The sequence below is a fragment of the Kogia breviceps genome, chromosome 5 (assembly GCF_026419965.1).
Source record: "Kogia breviceps isolate mKogBre1 chromosome 5, mKogBre1 haplotype 1, whole genome shotgun sequence".
In the NCBI taxonomy this organism is placed as follows: domain Eukaryota; kingdom Metazoa; phylum Chordata; class Mammalia; order Artiodactyla; family Physeteridae; genus Kogia; species Kogia breviceps.
Genome location: NC_081314.1, coordinates 50230164 through 50240064, shown reverse-complemented (window position 1 = coordinate 50240064; position 9901 = coordinate 50230164).

Sequence of the window (9901 nt, the reverse complement as noted above, 5' to 3'; positions counted from 1 at the left end):
TATGGTCTCAAAAAGGTAATTTTTATTCAGCATTATTACAGGGTATGCAATTGATTCCATTCATTTCAGTAAAGGGATTCAGAATCACAGACGCTGAATCTCTTTTCAAAGAAAAACACTTGCATCTTCAAAAAGTAATTTATGAGGCCACATTCATGTCACGAACAGAATAAAGAATGGCAAGAGGTAGTAGCTTCTCCCATTATTTACTGGTGGTCCTTTTTTCCTTTCTTTGGTGTCTATTACTCTATGAAGTAGTGGTGTTTATTGGTCCTTATTTTTCTCTTTCATGTGAGAAGAACAATTGCTGTGCTCCCATCACAAGGTCATGTTGGCCTTCCCCCTTCCCCTACTGCTTTTTCCTGCTGCTCTAAATTACACACGCTGCTGAATTCCAGCCAGGAACAAAGATCAAGATAAATGTTTCAACTAGGAGTTATCTTTATTGTTGTTGTTTTATCTTTATTGTTGTTATGTAATGTTGATATTTTGTTTATAATATTAGAAGATATTGTAAAGTCAGCAAAAAGAAGAGTTACCTCTGATGTTCTCAGTTGTTCCCATGGGATAATATACACATGAAATCATAATTTTAGAGCTATGGCAGACTTGAGAATTTATCTACTCAAGACCCTTCATTTTACAGAGGAGGAAATAGAGGTCCAGAAAATTAACATGGACACAGCTTTCTTCCTTAATAAACCAACTACTATGATCAAAAAATAAAATCACCACAACCGGGCTTCCCTGGTGGCGCAGTGGTTGAGAGTCCGCCTGCCGATGCAGGGGACGCGGGTTCGTGCCCCGGTCCGGGAGGATCCCACATGCCGCGGAGAGGCTGAGCCCGTGAGCCATGGCCACTGAGCCTGCGCGTCCGGAGCCTGTGCTCCGCAAAGGGAGAGGCCACAACAGTGAGAGGTCCGCGTACCGAAGGGGAAAAAAAAAAAAAATCACCACAACCACAATAAGGAAAGATTGACAATTTACCTAAGAAAGCTAAGTAATTATAACAGGAAATGGTGTATATGAAAAAGGATGGGAATAAAGAAAAAAACTGGGAACAAAAGGTACTACATGAACCTTATTCTAAACACAGCCATCAGCAGATGTGGCCAGATAACCCAAGGTATTATTAAGAGTCTCAAATCCACCCTTTCTGCTAGAGAAAAACATTATTGGTACCTTCATTTATCTTCCCCAAAAGGTCACAGATCTAGAAACTACCACGTAGATATAGTTGAAGAAACTGTTGATGCTTAATTTTAAGAGAGGTCTTTGTGAATATAATAATGGTTTTTAAAATTTTTGAAGGAGTGTCTAATGAGAAGGTATCAAATAGTCTATGAAACTATAGAGAAAACTAGGAGAAATAGGTGAGCCTAGAAGAGAGACAGTTTCTAAATATAAACATAAAAGAGGCAGAAAGTAAGCAACCCGACCCCTGGAACTTTCAGATAGAAGGAGGGAGGAAGACCAGTGTTAGGGACCAAATGCCAAACACACCTTCTAGGCAGTGAATAACAAAAAGTTCTTTCAAGTAACATTGAAGACATTTCCCATGAAGAATGTATGACTCATGACACAAAGTAAGAGACCCACATAGCTTGGCAGGTGGGTATTCAAAATGGACTGCTGAATATAAAACAACTGGGTTAGAGTATTAAATGGTCTGTTCCTTCCCTTCTACTTAAATAATAGCATTCTTTAAGATCTGTTTTAGATCCATTTCCTCCAGGATGATTTCTGTTTCCAGCTGACCTGCAACTATCTTAATATCATTTACTGTAATGGATAGGTTAGACCCCTTTCTTTTAGGGGCTTAACTTTCTTCTCTGTGAACTCCTACCAAACTCATTCCCAGTTTACATTCAATTTGTCCTAAAGATCTTTCACATTCTGTTTCATGTTATTCCATCTCACTCTTATAATACGTATACATTTCATTTCAATTAGTTATTTACGTGTCTGTCTCCTCAATAAGACTGGGAGGGTCTTGAAAGCAAGAACATTGTTTTGCTGTTAATTGTAGTTTCAGTGTATCAGTGCTTAGAGTGTGCATTGCAAGTGTCCAGTAAACTTTTGTAGATTAATTGATTGAATGCATACATAAATGAGCAAAGAAATAGGAATGTGTTACCTGGTAACTTACAGTGGTACCCTTAAGGGCTTAGATCATGTCATATTTCTTGGTACCCCATAGCACTTGTTGATTTGCATAGAATATAACAAATACTAAATATTATTCATGCTATGATTTAATTGTCTTTAGCTTATTTACACTGTCATACTACAGGATCATGTTATACTACATTATGTTTTGATTTATATGCTTTACAGGTACACCTATAAAAGTGGAGCATATTTAGAGTTTACCATTTATAACATTATAATTTATGGTCTGCCACAGTCTTGAAGCCTAGTGTATTCTAGGTTACTATATAAAAGACTAGAAATACACATCTACATGAAAAACAAATTAAAAATTATGTGATCCTCACTCTAATGAATAATTTGTATGAGTGGAAAGTCACCCCCAAACCAGAAAAAGGTCAAGAAAGAAATTACTTTCATGGTATCATTCATGGGTCATTCATTCAACAGACATTTATCAAATATCCACTCTACAAATATTTCTATAGCAGCTTCTAAGGCTTTGAAGATAAAACTTTTCCTTTTCCTTATGTAAAAATAGCTATAGTAAGGACTAACACTTATTTAGTACATTTTTATTTTTATTTTTTGCCAGTCACAATGCCAAGCTCCAAACATAAATCATCTCACAATATTTTTACAGCAATGGAATAGAGAGAAACATTTCTGTATTACAGGTGAGGGAACTGAGATTCAAGAATATGAGCCACATGCCCCATGTCCCACATCTAGTGAAGGCTGTAGTCAGGACTCACCCTGGGGTGGGTTGGCTCCACAGCTGGCTTCACAGAGCACCCTAGTAAACTCAGTAGAGTTCACTTTCATTCACTGTCCAGAGCACATGTGTTCCCTGAACCACCTGCCATCACAAAGCCTTATTTAAATATATTTCATGCATTGTATTTTACTGGATGATATATTTGAAGTTTTATTTTTTAGAGTTATAAAGAACCAAGTGTTGCAAGGACTTTCAAGGATATCTTTTTCCCCTTCCCTCCCCTTAAACCTGAGCGGTCTTCCACTTCTTCCCAAGGTTTCAACTTGGACTTAGAGTTCTTATGTCAGTTTCTGTTAGGGGACCTTTAATTCTCTAGCAGAGATAGTTTTATAAGCACTGGGTCTGGCAAGATATCTCATGTGCTGAAGTTCTGCTCTGCCACTTGCTAGCTCTGTAAATTGTCACATAACTTGACTGAGCCTTTATATTTTCATCTGTGAACAGAAAAAAGAAATGTCTACTGAAAATGAAAGGCATCAGCCTCACTGAGGACATCTGGTGACTGTGTCATGTGGTAACATCAGCATTAGCCAGTTCTCTGTTGGGCAAGCTGAAGATATCATTCATTCAATCAGGGCTAATGTTCAGCCATTATGCCATGATAAACAAATACTGGTGATTAAAATATGAAAATACTTCCTGGAGAGTAAATAGTTCCTTCTCTGGGTCCTGAGTGCCTCTCCTCCTCCCAGGCTGTCTCTTCTACCTTATTCTCTTATCCCTTAGACTGCCCTACTGTCCAGAAAATAAAAAGGCCCAGCAGGACCCTCCAGAATCCTGTTGCAATTCCACAGCTTACATCATTTCTAACTAAACAGAGCTCTTGCTATCCTGGTTGTAAATTAGTTTTTAAAATACTCTTGCTTCTAACAGATATTTCTTGAGCATATTAAGTGCCTCTTAGAATGAGACATACGTGGCACTGTCAGAATTTAAGGTCTCTGCTTAACCTTTGAGAAGAGAGAACCAATTTCAAAGAAATAAGGAGCACTGCCGGCAACTGTTTTAGAATATGATTATATGTCTGACTTTAGAAAGAGCTGAGAGTAATCAGTATGCTACACAATTTTCTTAACTGTTTATACTGCTCTCTGTACCACCAAAGTGGCTTAGGCTTAATGAGAATTGGGGATTTAAGCATTCAGTTTTATTCTCTACTATAAGGTATGAATCGTTTGTGTTCTCCTGAATAGTTTGTAAACTCACAGGAAGGCTTGGCACCTGGATTCCCATTGATATTTGATTCTTGCCGAATGTTGCATGTGCTGCAAAGCCATTTATTGCTTTACAGCAATTTTTCCTTCACCTTAGTCACTAATGACTCATTACTGATCCATTATGGTCCAGCTATTCAACTTCTTTATAGCAGAAGCTTGTATTTCATTTTCAAAAAATCTGTGCTTTCAATTTAAACCAGAGGAGCTATTGATGTACAGATGCAGAATATGCATGAGTAAGCCTCATATGGGAAAGATTTTTCTGCAACATAAAACTTGTTTCATTTTTCAAAGAAAAATGAAAATGTTGACACCCAGAAATCAACTGATCAGAATCTTAGTCGTTAACAGATTACCATATAAAGTGTAAATGTACAGGAGAGAACAATTTGAGCTGAAGACAGAGAAAATACAAAAAAAAATTGATATTAATAGTGAAATCTATTTTATAGTTAATGCTATATTCACTTAACAGATGGTAAATTATACATTGAGAAATTAACTATGTTGGGAACATTGACGCCAGGTAGTTAGAACCTAGTTGAGTCTGCCATTCTAGAAGGGTCCATAGAAGATAGAAGTGCAAACGTACTTGATAAGTTTATTGTAATCTTGTACAGAATTTGTAAAGGCAAATACATCCCCAAGCCATCTTCCCTGCAGCTCAAAGAAGTTCCAGTTCTAATTACCTTCATAAGATTTTATGGATTAAAATAGTTTTCTCCATCAAACGTGATAATTATTCTACATAATCATGAATTTAACCATAGCACAAATATGCAAGTAGATTAATTTCTGTGTGTCACATCAGAGGGCTCTCTGTGGCTGTAAAGTTGAATGGACACTAAAGTTAGATAAATCAAGGGGTTTGTTTGTAAATGTAAATTAAATGTAAAACAAGTTTAAAGATGATGTCAGTCATCACTGTTCCCTCACTAAGCATTGCCTCTTTCCTGTAACTTTCCAATGAGAAGAACACAAAATCAGAAAAATCTCAGTGATATTATAAGAATGAGAATAACAGACTAGTGAGAACTCAGAGAAATATTTGATAGTCAAAAAAGAGAAGGAAGGGGCTTCCCTGGTGGCGCAGTGGTTGAGAATCCGCCTGCCGATGCAGAGGTCACGGGTTCGTGCCCCGGTCCGGGAAGATCCCACATGCCGCGGAGCGGCTGGGCCCGTGAGCCATGGCCGCTGGGCCTGTGCGTCCGGAGCCTGTGCTCCGCAACGGGAGAGACCACAACAGTGAGAGGCCCGCGTATCACAAAAAAAAAAAAAAAAAAGAACCAAAGTTTACTTTTCTGATACACACTTTTTGTGTAAGCTTCCTTCCTGAGAAGAATCTTGTATAAAATTGGTAAATATTACAGATGTAAAGATTACTAATTTTTTCTGACCATTTCATAGCTCTTTTCTTCCTTGAGAAGAGTTTGCTTTTTTCGTTTCCCCTAAGTTGCTAAATGGCATTTAAGATGTGATTTAAACTATCTAAATGTTGTGGTTGAAAAAGGACCTGTAATCCAACAGAATTCAGAGAAAAGTAGAAAGAAGACACTAACTACAAAAGACAGGAACATAACTTAAAATCAGTCACTAATAATTTATAAAGCAGTTTGTTGAGTCCAATTACATGACTGGCTTTTGAAAAGTTTAAAATATAGTTGGTGAAAATATATAAAATAATAATGATGATATCTATACTTCAAGATAATGTAATTGATTTTGTGGTATAAACTTAATGATATTATAGGTTTTCAAAAAAAAAAGAGAGACCTGGAATTGGGATGAACTTCTGAAGTAAAAAAAAAAAAAGAAAGAAAAGAAAAAGAAAGAAAGAGGAAGAAAAAGAGAGGCAGGGTAACTGGAGTGTATGAAACTAGAATTAAGTAATGAAAAATGAGTACAATGTTGATAAATGGTAAGGATGCAGGAAGAATTTCAAGGGAGAGGCAACTCCAAAATGGTTAATGACAAAGTGCACAGTTGGCTATAAGTAGAGAAGTTGCATAGGATACAGGGAAGAGAAATCTGAAGAAACTGGTGTCTCTAAATGCACGGTGACTTTAGGAGACAGACTTTGGTGTTCACATCAACAGGACCAGCTGGAAACAGAGAAAAAAGAGGGGGGGATTAATAATGGAAGGCTAAAATGTATAGAGGCTGGATCATTTTCAAGCCACTGGATGGTTGAATGCATAACGTTTGCAAAGGCAAAACAACTTCAGACATTATTTTTGAAAGTTTGTGTGTCATTAAAGAGAAACAAATCTTTCAACTTAATGTGTGTTATGAAGTAGCAGAAGATCTCACACAGCCTGTTATCTTTAAGACAAATGCCTAGAAATACATTATCCCAAGTGATCTGTCCATTTGTGTGTGGATTCCAACCAGGGTATAAGGAAAAGTAGAATCTAGTCCAACTTCAGGGAGCAATGCTGAGAACAAACCAGGAGTGTATGCCCTAGCAAGGCCAGTCTCTAATATGAGAGATATACTGGAAGGTTAATAAGAAAAATCAAGTATAACTCAAACAAATGACAGAGAACATGAAAAGAAAAGATAGGACAAATAACCCTGAGATAGATTTTGTCTGCAGATATGTTTCATTTAGCCTACTCAGAGTTTTAATCAAATATTGAATGAGTTCCAAACATTTAGAATTTATAATATTTAATATTAGAAAAAAACAAAAACCCTGGAATTCTAACTTTGAAAAACCCAATCGCAAAATTGGGTTCTGATTTCTGAATGATGAAGATGCCCTATTAGGGCATCTCCTCTTGAATGTACACAAGTTCTTATTTCATCTGCTTAATACCATTATTAACACCATGATGACTTAATGCAGTTACTTTACCTGCCTGGCTCCTATGTACTCCAACACTTGGGATCCCTGGTTTAAAACAGTGGTCTTCAAGCTGAGATGTACAACCTCCACAGCTCGCAGAGATTTTCTAATGTGTACCTGGTCATGAATGGTTTTAAGAGAATCAAATTTCCAACTTTGAACACTCATATTCTCTTTCTTAAAATTTGTCTTCCTGACAAGACATTTGGTGGGGACAATCAACGTGTTTTTCTTAGCAACTTTTTCTTTCACAACTGTCAGTCTTATTATGCTGCACTGCCACAGTGTGTCAAAGCCCATAAGTCAACTAACTATAGGAAAAATTCAAAGAATTGGTATCACCAGTGCCTGATATAGACAAAGTAAGACAAATCATATATGGAGTTTCATATCTTTGGCAATCTTACTAACTTGAAAATGGCCTTAGGAATGGTGCATTTTAACTAATGAATTTAATATTTTCTGAATTTAAATATTTTATAGAGTGGAACTTAAGGAATATGAAATTTTTCATCTATATTGCCTCTCTTTACTCCACACTGCCTCTCTTCAGTTATTTTTGAAAAATACATTGTTGTTGAGGAGAGACTCATGAGATCAAAGTGAAACATTGATAAGAAATTTTGATAAAAGCATTGCCTCTTTTCATCCAGGCAACAAATTCATGATAAGGTTCCATGTTTTTATTAAGCTAGTCATTCCTCCATCCATCTTAGAACTAAAATTCATAAGTCAAATGATAATCTCAGAAATTTATTTGTATTGAAACCTGAAGTCATATTTTTCTTGGTAAAAACTTACTCTGAGGGGAGACCTTCAAGAAGGCAGAGGAGTAAGACATGGAGATCACCTTCCTCCCCATAAATACATAAAAAAATACATCTACATGTGGAACAACTCCTACAGAACACCTACTGAACACTGGCAGAAGACCTCATACTTCCCAAAAAGGAAGAAAATCTCCACACAAATGGGTAGGGAAAAAGAAAAAAACAGAGATGAAAGAATAAGGATGGGACCCACACCTCTGGGAGGGAGCTGTGAAGGAAGAAAAGTTTCCACACACAAGAGAACCCCTTCACTGGCAGGGATGGAGGGTGGGCGGGGCGGGGGAAGCTTCAGAGCCATGAAGGAGAGTGCAGAAACAGGGGTGCAAAGGGCAAAGCAGAGAGATTCCCACACAGAGGATCAGTGTCAACCAGCACTCACCAACCTGAGAGGCTTTTCTGCTCACCCACTGGGGCAGGTCAGGGCTGGGAGCTGAGGCTCAGGCTTTGGAAGTCAGACCTCAGGGAGAGGACTAGGGTTGGCTGCACAAAGACAGCCTGAAAGGGTCTAATGCACCACAGCTAGCTGGGAGGGAGTCCAGGAAAAAGTCTGGACCTGCCAGAAAGGCAAGAGACCTTTGTTTCATGGTGTACAGGGAGAGGGGATTCCTTCCCAGTGTGCCCATGGAAGGCACAGCACCATGTAAATGAGCTCCAGAGATGGGCACAAGCCATGGCTATCAGTTTGGACCCCAGAGATAGGCATGAACTGCTAATGCTGCTGCTACTGCCACCAAGAATCCAGTGTGCAAACACAGGTCACTACCCACACCCACCGCCCACTCCAGCAGTGCAGCACATCACTGCCAGGGTCCTGAGATTGAGGGACAACTTCCCCAGGAGAACATGGCACACCTCAGGCTGTTGGAAAGTCACACCAGTCTCTGCTGCCATAAGCTCACCCTGCATTCTGTACCCCTCCCTCCCCCTGGCCTGAGTGAACAAGAACCACCTAATTAGCCTCTGCTTTAACCCACTCCAGTCTGGGTAGGGAACAGATGCCTGAGGGTGGCCTACACACAGAGGCGCGGCCAAAACCAAAGCTGAATGCCAGGAGGTGTGTGAACAAAGGGAAATTTCTCCATGCATCCTCAGGAGCAGCAGATTAAATCTCTACAATCAACTTGATAAACCCTCCATGTGAAGAATACCTGAATAGACAACAAATGTTCCCAAAATTGAGGCAGTGGACTTTGGGAGAAACTGTAGACTTGGGGTTTGCTTTCTGCATTTAAATTTGTTTCTGGTTTTATGTTTATCTTAGTTTAGTATTGAGTGCTTACTATCACTTGTGGATTTGTTTATTGGTTTGGTTGATCTCTTCCTTTTTTTAATATATAGTTATATATTTTTCTCTTTTTTGTGAGTGTGTATGTGTATGCTCCTTTGTGTGACTTTTGTCTGTATAGGTTTGCTTTTACCATTTGTCCTAGGATGTTGTCTGTTCTTTTTTTTTCTTTCTTCTTTTCCTCTGAACCACATGGCTAGCAGGGACTCGGTGCTCCATCTTGGTGTTGGGCCTGAGCCTCTGAGGTGGGTGGGCTGAGTCCAGGACATTGGACCACCAGAAACCTCCCAGCTCCATGTAATATCAATCCATGAGAGCTCTGCCAGAGGTCTTCATCTCAACACTAAGACCCAGATCCTCCCATCTGGAAGCAAGCTCCAGTGCTGGATGCCCCATGCCAAGCAACTAGCAAAACAGGAACACAATCACATCCATTAGCAGAGACACTGCCTAAAATCATACTAACTGCACAGAAACTCCCAAACACATCACCAGACATGGCCCTGCCATCAGAAGAACAAGATACAGTCCCACCCACCAGAACACAGGCATGAGTGCTCACCACCAGGAAGCCAACACAAGCCACTGAACCAACCTCACACACTGTGTGCAGACACCAAAAATAATGGGAACTATGATCCTGCAGACTGCAAAAAGGAGACCCCAAACACAATAAGTTTAAAAAAAAAAAAAGAGAAGACAGAGAAATATGCAGCAGATGAAGAAGCAAAGTAAAAACCCATCAGACCAAACAAACAAAGAGAAAATAGGCAGTTTATCTGAAAAAGAATT